This window comes from Sesamum indicum, linkage group LG4 (assembly GCF_026168435.1).
Source record: "Sesamum indicum cultivar Baizhima isolate 11 linkage group LG4, ASM2616843v1, whole genome shotgun sequence".
Lineage (NCBI taxonomy): Eukaryota > Viridiplantae > Streptophyta > Magnoliopsida > Lamiales > Pedaliaceae > Sesamum > Sesamum indicum.
This window is the reverse complement of record NC_142660.1, coordinates 2382838-2398902: the sequence shown is the minus strand read 5'-3', so window position 1 is coordinate 2398902 and position 16065 is coordinate 2382838. Positions and strand designations below refer to the sequence as shown.

Here is a 16065-nt window from a genome sequence, read left to right as displayed (position 1 = left end):
AAAGATATTTCTTCTTCTCTTAAACTATTTAAGTCAATAATTAATCATGCTCTTATTAAATTATTGTCAATTAATATAAAATTCTGATTTTATTAATTAGTGATTTGATTGATTTATTTATTTTATTTTGTATATTATAAGTTGAACCTTAATAAGTTAATTATGTTTTCATCATTTAATTTGAAATTTATCTACTTTAGGACTTGCCTAAATTTTATTAACAAAAATTTTGAATGTATAGTATGTTAGTACATTATGAAACTCAAACTTGAATTTATTCTTTGTATCTTTTTTCAATATAAAGATGGTTGTTTTTTAATTTATAGAAGTAATACTTATTCAATTATTTCTATTGATATATCTCTTTGTATACATTGTGAATTTTAATTTTTTTTAAATATTGATGTAATGTAATTTGAAGAGCAAAATTTATTTATATTATTAATCTAAAAGCATCTCTTTTATTTGACTTTTACAAAAAGAAAATCTTTAAAAAATATATTTTAATTATTTATTAATTTAATCTGTGCATAGCATGGGCATACGTTAGTAAACATTTATTTACAACAGTAAGAAAGTAACTTCTTTGTGTGTAAGCCATACAATAAATGCATGCACCCTACAAACATCATAATAAGTACTTAAGATATTATTTTTAAAGGTAGGTTATTATCCATTGATTTGACCGCTCATTTCATCCTCTCCCAAAAAAAAAATTCTCTCACTAGACTTGAATTATTATTTTGCTGTGTTGTTGTGTCGAGGGTAAATTTTTCGTTTACTCCCTTATTCAAAAGCTTGCTTTTTCTTGGCCATTTTTTCACATCGTGCTTTGTAGAATCCTTGGATCAGATTGATCATCAGTTGAGAATCACTGTAGATGACAATCTTTATCGCACCCGTGGCTAAAGCTAATTCTACTCTTGCCAAGAATGCCTCGTATTCAGCCTTGTTGTCCGACGAGGGGAACTCCAACTTTGTAGCGTATTCTAACTTGTCTCCTTGGGGGCTTACCAAGACTATCCCCTTTCCACTCCCTTCGGATGTGGACGATCTATCCACATACAAGCTCCAAGTCAACGTAGAAATGCTCGTTTCGTCATATGCCAACTTGAACGACGAAATCAGTTAGCACTTGTGTCTTAATGGTTGGTATCAGGTGGTATTGAATTCCAAGCAAAATCATCCTTTGAGGCAACATCCCATGAACATATATTGTAAAGGAACGGAAGAGCTCATTAAAGTGAAAAGACTATGCTCATATATATAAAATATTATTGATTTACATACCAAAAGGTCTGACCATATGAGGCGAAAGAAAATCATCCCAAATATTAAATGTCGATTATATAACAAAGACAAATATCCAACTAAAAGTCGAACAAAAATCATCCGAAGCATTAAGCACAATACATGCCAATCATCCGATTACAAAATTTAAAAAGCTAGAACAACTATACTCCCCCATCTCCCCCAAGGTCCTGGGGTTTACACCAGAAGCAAGATCCGTCTCTCCCTCCTCCTCCAACACCTTAGGGTTAAGAAGATCGATATTCTCCTCTATAACTCTACCCTTCTCGCGGAAAGTTCGATGGAGAAACCGGTTGTAACTGGTAGTGGCCCAATCAGCTATGAAAGTTTCAAACTCATTGGAGGATTAAAATTTGGAAATAACCTCTTCTTTGGTCTTAGCGACAAAAGCAACACAAGATGCAAAGGTAAAAGAATTTCTCAATATGGTCGTCTCCCGCTCAAAACAGCATTCTCAAGTAGCGACATTCTCAACAGCCCCATAAATCCTTCAAACTGGAGAACTCGAGGTCATGTTGCTTCATGGCGGCCTCCAAGCAGCTTATCTCCCCTATCTTTGCTGCCCGTCGGTTCCGAGTCATCGTGGTCACAACAAGAGCCTGCGAAAAAACAGCCAAGTAAGCAAAAAAAATCTAATACACAAGTAAAAATAAAGGGACATATCACGTACCTGAGTCATGTGCCAAGCCAAAAGTCATCCATTTGCTCGTCTATGTGACGGACGATCTGACTCACTCTATCCTCTTCCAAAAAATTCTCTCACTAGACTTGAATTATATCTGATTGTGTTCTTGTGTTGAGGGTAAATTTCACCTTCATCCCTTACTCAAAATCACCACCACATCAATACAAGTGTGAATTTCTTGCCACATTGCTCAATCCACACCACCTATTTGCCACCCCTAATAATTAAAAAGGCTAAATTCCATTCCCCCCTATTTACTTGAAATGGCTAAAAATTTCTCTATTTTTTAAAGATAGATTAAATAGCCTAATGTGTTTTAATAAATTCAATAGAAACTTCCATTCCATTAGAAACTAATGAAATGTGGGATGCACCTGCTTGAAGTGTGTTTGGGCTTGATTATTTTTGTATATTTTAATATTTTTCTTTATTGACTAAAATGCCCTATATTTTATCTGAAATTACTATGGTAAAAAATTGACTTTTTACTTTTTTTTTACTATGGTAGGAAGTTGGTGGTAGTTATTTTTTTTCCTTTTTTTTTATATATAATAATAACAATTTTTTTTAGAATTTTGAATTATTTATATATAATATAAGTTTAAATAATTTGTCGAATCCATACGTTTTTTTTTTTTTAAATATCTAATGATGGAGATTAATTAATTAGCTATGGCGATCATTATTTGATAAAAAAAGATCCAATGGTCATTAAAAGAAGAAATAATAGATATTAAATAAAGGTATAACGGTTATTTTATTAAAAAAAAATTAACTGTTGTTGGTTAGATTTAACGGGGAGGAGTAATTGAGCTATGTTTAAGAAAGCAAAGAGGGGTTTTTCGCCTATTTTTAAAATAAAAGGGGATTTTTGGAGAATTTTTGAAAATACTGGGGTTTTATACATTTAAGTCCAATTAAAAATCATATTATAGGGTGGATTTGTATTGATGATTTTGGATTTGAGAGAAAAATTTGAACAAAGAATTTCAAATGATTCCTTTTTGATATCACATTCAATAAAACATAATTCAAAATTAGAATGGAAGGATTTGAAATTCTTTAAATTTTAAAATATCCAAACAAAATAAAAAAAAATATTATTTAAGAATTTTCAATCCATAATTTCAAATCTTTCAATCCAAATGCAACCTTAAAACTCCTTTTTTTTTTCTTCTTCTTATATACAACTTGTGTATGTGGCGAGGACTAACTTAATTGGTAAAGTTGGGGCCCATAACTTTAAGATCGTGGGACCCAACATGACCAATGTATAGGATGCTTATACTTTAATAGTAGATGTTGATTAGATATAATTTGATATTATAAATAATATATGATTGTTATTGTTGTTGGTAGTTGTTAGATATTAATATTTGATATTGATCATTGTAATCGACTTATTAAAAAAAAAAGAATAACAATTGATTATTTTCATTAATATATATATATATATATAGAGAGAGAGAGGAGAGAGAGAGAGTAGGATCAACATTTATCTTTTTGGGAAACTTTTTCTTTTTGTTGATCAAAATGATGGGAATGATCTCAAAGTAAAGCAAAGCATATTAGGGTTGGGGCTTATGAGTAACATTCCATTTGCAGTGTCCCACTTCCCCCTTGTTTAGGACATTAAAGATACATAACAAGTTATCAATCTTGTTCTTCTTTTCATGTTTGAATATACCAATAATTGAGTTTAAGACATTGATTTATCCACAATAATTATCTATTTTTCTCGCTTTATGTAAGTTATTAATTACATAACGTCGATAATATCTCTAAGTTAAATATATGAATATTTATATTTCATGGAGTTACCATTTATAAGAAGAGGAAGTGATAATAAAATATATGATTAAATAAGTATTGATCACCCAAAACTATGGTGATTGCTTCAATGGAATGGCTCAAATGACTCTTTATTTTCTTTTATTGATTGGAAATGGTCCAAATGAGTTGGAAAATGGGAATGTTGAAAGGTGAGTTGGTCTATTTTGCTTCTTTGTTATTCAGTGGAGCCCATGTGTTTGATAAAAGATCTAAAAGACCATTGCTTCATGGGATATTTAATTTGGATCGGGTTTGGTTGGATTTAAACGAATTACATGATAAGTGTAGTATATTTGTTGTGTGATTGGTGTATAATTTCAGAAAAAATGAGCAATCACGTACCAAGTATATCACATTTGCTCCGTAATTGATTTGATTCGACCCAACCTGATTTGGAAAAGAATTTTTCTTGCTTTGAGAATGCAATCAAGAATTTGTGCATATTCTTTGGAACATAATTCTTGAAGATCATCAATCTTCACTTTTCCTAAGAGAATTCGATCCATCACTTTAAAAGGGGAACGGGATGAACCCTTTGAGGTTTTAATAGTAGCACTTTAGTACATGGATCTAATAATTAGTACATCAAACCAAAAGCAAGGAAACGGTCCCAATTACAACAACATCAACATATGTAATAGCTTCATGTCTTGCCTTATCCCTCTTTATTTTTTCTTTATATATATAATTTCTTACGAGAATTTTTCCCAATTCGATTGAATCGGTATAACCATAAATAGATGTTTACGTGCCAATTATGGCAAGAAATGCATTCTTTATCTCGCCATGCAGTATAACATCATACTATTCGAACTCGACTCGTGTTTAGAAAATTTACATTCTTGTAGTAATAAACAAACAATAAGACTCAAATTCAAGAATCAAAACCAATATCCATTCATAAGGTAAAAATCAGACTGGATTCTTTGTTTCATATGTAGTCCATCATACATGCAAAAGGGATTCCAGGCATCATCTGTCTCTACTGATTCACACACATATGATTGCTGTGCATGAAAGACCTATGCAATGCAGGTCTTGTACATTCAGCTACACATGTTGTACCTTCCTGGAGAATGAGAACTACTAGTTGGCAAAAATTCACCCACTCTTTCAAAACTCAAATTGGATGATCAAAAAGCAAAGAATCTGTCCATTTTGATGAGCTTTCGATGTCGGGACGTAATTGTTTTGGACCATTACAAAGTTACCTCTAGACATCATCGAATTCGAATCCCACAGCATAGATGCAGAATTTGAAATAAAGCATGCTTTAGAATGTTCCAAGTTGCATGTGATTTTTGTATTTGATTAACCTCATCAAAAAAAAAAAAAAAGTGGATAAAGAAAAAGATGGTCTTCCTGGTTAAATGAAGAACAAAAAAAGAAAAGAAAATTTAAAAAAAAAAAAGAAGAATTGTAAAGAGAAGGAGACAGTTGAATCAAAAGAACTCAAAGAAACTGGCAAAAGAGTCATAAAGAAAACAGATTTAGCACAAGAAACCAGGACTCTTGCATAGAAAACAGAGCTTGGAATTCTAAAGTGAGATCTCCAAAATGGCATAAAGCTAATGTTTGGTTTTTTAAGGGTAGATGTTTTATTCCACTTTTATGACTGCTTTGAGATCTTGTGTTTTGGCTGCTCCATTTCATTAAACTTTCTTTCTTAATCACTAAGGTAAGTCTTGATTTTCATAAGAAACGGCGTCATTGTCATTGTCATTATGTGTGATTCAACGATTGGTCGTACAGAGTACTTGAAATGAGTGATGTGGGACGAGCCGGGACAGAACCTGAGTGTCGAATATGGATTTGTTTTCTTGCCACGTAAGTGGGACGGGGATGACGTGGCTGGGAGTCCAAGGGTGACCGGGCTGGTCTTTGTTCAAGAAGACAAAAGCAGGGCAAATGATAGAAATGTAGAGAAACAAATGAAAAAGATGCTTAGCTTCTCGAGGGTGTTGTTCCAATCACCTTTATTCATCCTATTCAGATTCTTACTTTTTTCCCCCTTATTACAGCCTTAATGTGCTTAGATTTGCAGATTTATGATTGGGGTGAATCTAAAACTCTTGTATGGATTCTGGGCCATCCCTTGCTTTATGCTTTAAATTCCCCTCCAAATTCTTATAAGAATTATATATCCACAATGGAACATAGAGACAGAAGGATTACAACCTCAGACTCCTCCTATATTCTCCTTCTACTTCACTTCAAGAAAAACATACATACTCTCATCACCCCTATTAGTTTAGTCTCACAAAGAAACCATGTTTCTGTCCGTTGGCAGACTGTTTCTATTATTCATATGTATAGGATTACTAGCATTTCGACCATACCAAGTTTATGGCTTCACAAGTGCAGGCCTAGTCCTCAGACGAGGTGCACAAGATCAACCGTTGATGACAAGGAATCATCGCATGCTCAAGGAAGTTGACACAAACAGCTTTAGAACAGACAAGAAACGAGCCCGTCTGAACAAAGCGTTTGATCCAAACCAATCGAGCAAGAGGAAAGTTCGACGTGGATCGGATCCCATCCACAACAGAACATGACATGAACAGGGCACCTCTCGGGCATCACACACAAGCAAGAAAATTGACACTGAAAGAGAGGAACAACTTTGTACCTGAATGACCTTTGTGGTGGATCATCATGTCTGCTAGCTAAGGTTTCTATGTGGTTCGTTGAGTGGCTTTCCACATCTGTTTTGGAGTTTTGACGTAGAGCTATGTGTATAGCATTAGAATAGCAACGAGCCGGCCCTGGAAAGCTGAAACCATGAGCAGAGCCAAACTTCTCGAGTGCATATCAAGCTAAGGGTAAGCAGCGTTGAACGGAGCAAGGCTTGTCTTCTGAAAACCAAAGACAACGGTTTTCCACTTTGACAGGACGACATGGCCGGTTTGGATTCATTATTTCTTCGTTTCTTGAAGATGTAATGGTATTCTGTTTTCTTTCATCCTATTCTAATCGTAGACTCTTCAGTATTACACATTTGATGCCTTAAGTTTTGAGAAGATATTCTCAACTTCTGTTCCACCAGACAATTGTATATCAGTTGAGAACTATAAAACATCATAAACACAGCACAAACACACACACACAAACACACACTATTGATTCAAGAAACTAGCAAGCACTGAAGTTGCAGTTCTTCAATTCCCTCTGGCAGTAAATTGCAATAGCAGAACGGCCACTTCAAAGCCCACTAAGACAAAATTCCTGGAAAGTTGATCAGAGTTAAGAACAGTGGATTCAACTTAAAACAATGTGTTTGATATTCCTTGTACAGTAGCAAAACCTTATTTCAGAAATGGCAGACAGATGCCTTATCCTACGCACTGAACGATTATTTATTTCGGCTTTTAACCTACGCAAACTCTTGCAATCTTCTCATATATCGCCGTATTTTACACGTACAACTAACAGACGAACCCGTTATTGGGAGAAACTTCCCAGATATCATGGACTCCTTTGACTAGTTTAGGGTCGACAAAATGAGCTTTCTTATGCAAAGTGGATAAACTTTACTTTTGAGTTCAAAGCCACACTTGATGAAGATTGTGTTGCAATGGAACAGGAAACTATAGCCGTAGACAAAGGGACAGCAACAAACTTAGCATCAAATCACACAACAGGCCACACCTTTTACACTGTTGAACTAAAATTAGTTCCAGATCCCATAACGTACGTGTACAAAGGCAACGTTCGATCTGTCTGCAAAGAAAGAACAGTAAGGTGGCAGAAGGAACCACCTGAATCTACCGCTTATTCTACATTGGTATTCTTACAAGTTTTGGGAGTAGCTGAAGAACACCTTCATTTTATGACAAATGAACAACGCCTGCGATTTTGGCTAGTCATAAATTCGAGCCTTACTAAAACGATTGAATGTTACATAACAACAGCTATATAACGTCAAGTTTGCATTGGTTTCTTTGCTAGATGAGGCAACAGGACTCTCTTCCCGGCATTCAGACAGAGATACTCGAACTAAAGAGCTAACTCAAGCTTCATCCTAGTAACCACAGAAACATCCTGGTTTACGGAATTTTGTTAATACTAGGATAGCAAAAGTGCAATCTATTCAACATCGTGATTGTTGGTTGCTTCAACTAGATCAAGGAAGTTGGCGACCTGATGACTTCTGAGCTGGGATCGAATCGGTACATCATTGATCAAGACTTGGAAAGCTTAACATAAATGGGAGGGGTTTAATGGATTTTACCTCCCGTGATATTATAAATGAGCAAATTACCCTCATGAGAAATAATATAAATAGGAGTAGTAATTTACTCATCTACAATATCACAAGGGAGTTGCTTGTATTTTTCCTTGAATAAGACGGAATTACGCTCAAGAACCAACACAACACATTGCTCGTTTCCTTGAACGTTACGAACTCGAATTTCACTGAGGAGATAGAGCTCGTCACTTTATGTAGGTGATCAAGAGTAAATGAATGTTAAAAAATAATATAATTACCCTTAATCCAACCTTATCCTAACAGCAGAAATGGGAATAAAGGCAAATAAATAAGTTTAGTTGGATTCGTACCCACAAACACTGAAATCGAATCAGATTCTTGTTCATTAAATTGTCACTCTCTCTATTGATTTACTTGTAGCCCTTATGCAAAAGACCACAAACCATTGTAGCATGCCAGTCTCTTATGAATGAAAATACCCCCCAACCCCCCATCTTTGTAAGAAGAATATATTATTTCGATTCTTGAGATGCAACACTCCATGCACGTTAGACCGAGTATTTTATTTTAGGGTTAATAGCAATTTATCCCCTGTGATATTGAAAATGAGCACGTTACCCCCTATGAAAAAAATATAGCAATTTATCCCCTGTACTTTTTAAAATAAAGTAATTTACCTCATTATACAGGAAGGTAAATTGCTTCATTTTAAAAATCATATGGGATAAATTGTTATATTTTAAAAAATACAGGAAGGTAAATCGGTATTTATTTTTTTATAAGGGAGTAATTTGCTCATTTGCAATATCACGTGGGGGTTGCTTTCATTTTTCTCTTTTATGTTATGTTACATACACCTATAAGATTAAATTCGTGCTAGGGATATATGTCTGTAGTAAGCACACATTCGGTATCAGTGAACTTAAGTGGCTTATAAATTTCAAGGACTCGTCTCTCTTTAATAAGATATCTTTTTAAATAAAATTATAAAATTCATACAAAATTAGAATAAATAATATTCCATAATAGAATACAGATTGAATTAAAACTCGTACCGATGTCAATCTGTATTTAACATAGCATGTACAAGACCCTCTATAAGATATTCGCACTCCAAGGAGGAGTATATAGTTTGTGTATGCAAATTGGAATTAATTGCGCGTGCTTGCTTGCGTGTGATAAAATGATAATCATAAATGTCAGGTCGCAATTCTACCAATGAGGCCTAGTTTAGTCAGCGAAGGTGAGACCCCATGATTTTAGAGGCCATGAGTTCGAATTTCGTCAGGTGAGTGGGATGTTGTTTGCTGTAATAGTAGACGTAATTGATTAGGATATAATTATTTTAATAGTTTTTATTAAATATTAATGTCTACAAAAATAATTGTACTTATAATTAATTACTTTTTAAAATTATATATTAGTTACAAAATAATTATATTAAACTCGTCATATAATTAATTTAGATTTGATCAAACTTAATTTGAGTTAGAATTTTTTGAAGGGATAATTACGCCCCCTTGAGATTTGGTGTAATTACATGAAAACCCCATATGGTTTGGATTTAACCCAATCGACTTATTATTGATTTATTGCAGATCAAATTATGACCAAATTACCCTCACGCGTTAATGTATACGAGGAGGTATATTTTTACCGTTGTAAGGGTAGTTTAGTGGAAAAAAAATTGTTTGACCTGCTATAAGTCAATCGAGGGTAAATATCAATTTTCATTCTATTTTTTTTTGTCAATATCAACAAATTCAATGAATTTTAATTAATAGAGGGACTTATTTATTAAATGAAAGTAAATTTCAAAAATATTAAATGTAATTTTCAAATTACAAAAAATTTATATATAATTACACTAAAAAATTTCATAAAAAGACAGCGTAATTATCCCTTTTTTGAAAGAACCTCTACTCACTCGAATTTGTAGCACTACTATAGGAGGATCATGCTCGTGCTCCAAATTTAATTATTATTGGTTGAATTATTAATTTGCATTTAAAAAAATACTATAGTTGCTATTTTAAATTAAATATATTAAAAATAATAAATATATGACTATTAACTAAGACGAAAAGCTTGAGTTGCTTGTGAGTTTTAAAATCACATCTACTTAGCGACACGGCAAACTGTAACATCATATAAAATCATAGCAAAAATATACCTTTCGTAACGAGATTTTTACTGAATTGCAAGCCGCATCAGTAATATAATTCGGGTTTATTATTATATCTATTATTATTTCTTTTACTATTGATTATTATCATGTTAAATCTTAAATTATTCAATTTTCATATTATAGACTTTATTTATTTTTAATTTAAAAATATAATTCTCCCCTGCCTTGAAACAGGTATTAATTAATTATTAATTTAAATGAAGATGAAGAATATATATTAATTATTAGGTCCATGGAATATAGTCACGAAGCTCTCTCTCAAATCTCAATCTTGTGTGATTAAGAAGATACAATAATTGTGTTAAGCAGCAAATCCTGACTTTGAGGGCCGACCAATCTCACGATTTTACATCTGATATATTATGCATTCAACAATCAATTCAAAAAACGTTTTATTTCTTCAACAAATTCTTAGTTAATTAAAAAATACATCAATTAAATTAAATTAAAATAAATATAAATAATTCAAATTCACGCGAGGATTGATTTTATAAAAATCTCATTGGATACCACAACTAAACTCTAGCGGGATGTTGTCATAAGTATAATATCTTATTACAAGAAAATTCTTATTCGAATTAAATTTGACCGGAATCAAACTATCACACTTACTCCGTGATAGGTCATTTTCGAAAAATTCTAGCCCAAACTAAATTTGGCTGAATCAAACTAATCATAGAGCAACTGTGCTATACTGACAATGTGACTGATCACTTTTCCTAACATGTACACCAGTCACATTGACAAATGTATTGCACTTGCCGTATGATTGATTCAAGTTTGGCCGAATCAGGTCTGGGCTAAAATTTTCCATCATTTTATGTGAACTGTACACCAATTACATAGTATGTGTAATGTACTTATCATATAATTGGCCTAAATCTAATTGAGCCGAATCTGAACTAAAACTTTCTCTTATTACAACAAGAACTATGTATCAACCTTTCAAATTTCCTTGACTAAGCGGTTAAAGAAAAAATTATTTAGAATTAGGTTTAGTTCATTCCTTCAATTACATCATAAGTATTATGAGTACACGTTAAATCATAAAATAAAGTTGAGTTTGAATTAAAATCTTACATGATTATCCATTATTGGAAAAGATGTTTTGTCCGGTTGTAACCCCCCCCCCCACCCCACCCCCCACACACAGCAGAACCTTCAAATTTGCAAATCTCAAATCCAAATTTACCTTTCTTGAACTCACACACACACACTTACTTAAAGAAAGCAGGAGGATTCATGGAGGTAGAGTTAGCCCCCACCTCTACCAGAAGTCCTGGTGATGCTGAAACTGATATCCCAGCCCACCCACATATGAAGAAGCCCTTCTCCTTCATCGACACCTGCGCACCCAAGAAACACCATCCCCCGCCACTCCCATACAAAGAATGCATGAAGAACCATGCAGCCACCCTAGGCGCCCACGCCGTCGACGGCTGTGGCGAGTACATGCCCCCATCCACCACCTCGCTAAAATGCGCAGCCTGCGGCTGCCACCGCAACTTCCACCGCCGCGACCTGCCCGATTACCCTCCCACCCCATCATTTCTCGCTTTCCGAAATCCCAAACGGTCTTCTCTTTCACCCTCTCCGCCACCACCACCACCACCATTTCAACACAGACCCTACCAGCTGTTTACGCTCAGCACTGAGGCCGCGGCGGAGGACCACCACCAGGATCCGGAGACGCCGAAGGCGGAGCACCCAGTTGGCAGAAAACGGTCCAGAACTAAATTCAGCCAAGAACAGAAGGAAAAAATGCATTCTTTCTCGGAGAAGGTGGGGTGGAAACTGCACAAGTCCGATGAAGCGGCGGTGGAAGAATTCTGCCGCCAAGTTGGGGTTGCAAAAGGGGTGCTCAGAGTTTGGATGCACAACAACAAGACCACGTTTGGCAGAAAAGCAACTAAGATCAGCAGCAGCAGCAGCAGCAGAAATGAAGAAAGTAGAAAGACCGATAATCGCAGTGGAGTTGATTGATTTAATTTCATGTATTATTTCTTCCACCTTAATATGATTTAGGAAATATTGATTAAGGGGTATGTTAATTAATTAATTAATTAATTAATCCCGTGTGATTAACGAGCTACTTGATTAATGTACGTAATTGACTTAACAATCACTTAAATTATGATTTATTATGAACAATTATACTTGCAATTGAATGTAAATACCGTAGTTTAATATAGGGTATATTACTCTCGCCTCCCATTTAGATTTGATATTATTATAAATATGTGATGAGGTAATTACCCCCTCCAGCTTCAAAATACAAAATTGCCCTTCAATTTTAAAGAAAACAATAAAAATACCCAAGATTCGGGTGTGAAGACACGGGTCGAGCTATCTGATCCGGCCCAACTGATCAACCAGCCTTGATAGCCGTTGGATTATCTGATATTTAGACGCCCAGATGATGCCACGTGGCACATTCCCTATGCGGTATCGTACACTATAAATACTAGCATTTATGAACATTTATTGCAAGTACTTTTATCACATTTTTAATCTCACCAGCTCTCCTTAGATCGCATTCGACCTCGTTTTTTCTAACTTAAATATCGAATGGCCTTCGCTGGGGGCCACCTAACAAGCCTAACGTGTGTTCTGTTATCAAAATCTATTAGTAGGAAGCTCGAAGAAGGGTTCAGCGACCCGATCTCAGGGTATCAAGGTCCGATAACCCGACCCCGATTGTGCGATTTCATCAATATGTTCTCATTGTTTTAAAAATTATAAATACTCCTCTAATTTTAATATCCATCTAATAACGAATTGATTCCGCCTTCATTAGGTTTCCATTCAATTGCTTGTTGTGTAAATTGGCCAAAATGTCCTTTGAATTATAAATTATAATTTTATATATTTATTAAAAAAAGTTTATAGACTAATTAATATGGCATGTGGATTATTATTTTACCCACTCTTAAATTTTTTTTTATATTTTTAAATATTTTTTGTAAAAAAATTTAACAAGAGTAAAGTAGTAATTACAACATCACTATTTAGGGATTACATAATTATTTTTCATGTAAAAAAGTATTTATAATTATGTTAAATTTTAAAAGAAGTAGTCATAGTTTACCTTTTAATATAACAAAAAAAAAATATTATTTTACCGTATTGTATTCATAATATAAAATTAACTCATAAATATAGATTTTAAATGTTATTTGTAAATCGAGACGTTTCTTTAGACTTCGAACCAGAAATTCTGCAAAGGACAATTATCCCTAATTCATATTATAACTATTTTTTATTTCTTTAACTTTCTTTATATAACTTTTAATATTTTGAAGAAGCAAGTAATTCAAATTTAGAATTATGGACCAGCGCAAATTCCACGTCTTGGGATGTGGTTGTAATTATTTATAAATGCTTGCCCGTGTATTTTATACGGTTCAATTTTAAAATTTAGTAGTAGACGTAGGTCGTCTATATAATTTTAATTAGTTATTTGGCAAGATAATTGACTGATTGAACTGACTTATAGAAATCGTCATATGAAAGTTTTTAAGACTTGGTCGGTATTATTGGGATTTCCGACTTCAATAGTATGAGACTAGTTCTCGAACTTGATGAATCATGACAATTACATGCAAAATGATTGTAGCTTAGATTTGGCGAACAATGACTATGATATGAGATGCAGTCATTATAAGCTTTATTCAATACAGTCAAGAATGTATAGTGAGGACGGTAGGTTTGAAAAAAGAATTCATCCTCTATCACTATTATGACAACAATATCTCCTAATACTCTTCGAGACCTGTTTAAGCCTTTAGAATCTGTGGCCACAGTGACTAAATGATTGGAATAGGTTTTCCTGTGATACTTCAGTAGGGTAAATAAAAGGTCTCGAGTTATTAAGCATAGATGCTTGGTCCAAGATGAGAATCAAAGCCCAATTTCGTGCTCTAAATTATAATCGGGAGACGGTTGATGGAAGAACCGTACTCGTAGGAATTCGGGAACCTAAATATTAATACTATTACTCACCTAATCTCTAGCGTCATGGACTGTTGCTAGACGGCCACCCATGGCAAAGGGCATTTCTGGTTATTGGGTAATTGAAAATAATTAATTTAATTTAATTTAATTAATTATGTTGGCAACATGCCTAAGTCTAGTTGTGGGTAAAAGTCAAATGCTAATCATTAGAATGTGATGAATTAATTTAGAATTAATTTTTGAAGAAAAAAAATTATTTAATTGGATTAAATTAATTTCTTGAAAAGTATAAATGATTGGATCATATATGTAAAAATTCATGGTTTAGATTTTCATAAAGATTAATTAGTTAGATTAATTAATTTTAGGTTAGGCCTTTTAAATTAATTAGATTAATTTAATTGGACGTGGATTAATTTATAAATTAAAAGAGAAAGTGTGCGTGCTTGGGTCTTTTAATTGGATTAAAAGACATAAATTTTAAATTGATGGGCTCACAATTAATTTAGATTTAATATAAGCCCATTATACATTGGTTTGATTCAGTACAAAAAAATTCGAGATTTGTGATTGCTCTTTTGGAACTGCATTTGTAACAACTTTGAAACGGAAAATAATTGCTGAAGTCACGTTTTTTGCCAGAAAAATTTTGTATGTTTGGAACGGCAAAATAATTACAAAGGCCGTTCCCAAACAGTCGTATTTCTAAAGCCGTTATAATAATTTGGAATGGCTTTTGGATTGTTCTTAAAATTTGGAACGACTTCTCTTTTTGTAAAAGCTTATCATTCCAAAATTTGGTTAAAAAGCCATTTCAAATATATAATTCAATTAAGCCGTTACAAATACCGGCACAAAATTTTTACTTTTACAAATTTACTATAATTTTTGAAACGGCCGTATTGGTGTTGTAACAGCCACTGGAAAAAAAAGAAAGAATTTTTATTCTAAAAATTAAATATAAAGCCGTTACAAAAAATAATACACATGAATGGTCCACAAACCATTTCAATTATCTAATATTTTGAGAAATATTTAAAATATGATTGAAATATTTTTCTAAAAATTTTCAGAAATATTTCAAAAAATATGATTGAAATATTTTTCTGTTTCTTGTTTTCAATTTTCTATTTTTCTGAAATATATTTTTGTTGGGTATATTTCTGCAATTGTTAATTGTTAGAAATATTTTGTTGTATTTCTTAATTGGTTGGTATATTTTGTTGTATTTCTGAAATTATTTATCGGTATGTTGTATTTTTTCTAAATATATGTATGTATGCTGAATCAAGATGATTGTTGATTATTTAGAAATATATTTACGAAATTATTTGTATGTATGTTGTATTTGTTATGAAAGTATGTATTTGTGTGTATGCAATTTTTTTAATATTTTTATGTAATTTTCTAATATCACACATTTTAGGCAAATTTTAGAAAAATTATCGAATTTAATACAAAATTTTAAAAAAAATTATGGACTTTAATGAAAATTTTAGAAAAAAAAATATCTATTTTCTTAAAGTTTGTAACTTTTTTAAAATAATTCCTAAAGTTTATATTTTATGAAAATTTATTGAAAAGAATTTCTGAAAATTTTTCTGTAATTTTTGAAATGTTTGAAACTTATTTAATTTTTCTGAAATTTTTAAAAAAATTTAATATCTTAAGTTTTTGAAAATTTGTGATAATTTTTATGAATATGTGTAAGTTCTGTTAATTTAAAAAATTTGAGTAATTTCTAAATTTTCTTTTTGAAAATTTAACAAATTTATTTTTCTGAAAATATTTATATAATGTAATTTTTCTTAATTTAAGAAAATATGTGTAATTTTATGTAATTTTGTGTTAATTTATAATAATATTCTTTAATATATTAGGAAA

General features: G+C 32.6%; 1 pseudogene; it reads left to right on the top strand.

Annotated features, from left to right (window-relative positions):
- The first annotated feature begins 11388 nt into the window (after positions 1–11388).
- On the top strand, positions 11389–12311 carry LOC105160066 (zinc-finger homeodomain protein 11 pseudogene; annotated as a pseudogene).
- Positions 12312–16065: the final 3754 nt, after the last annotated feature.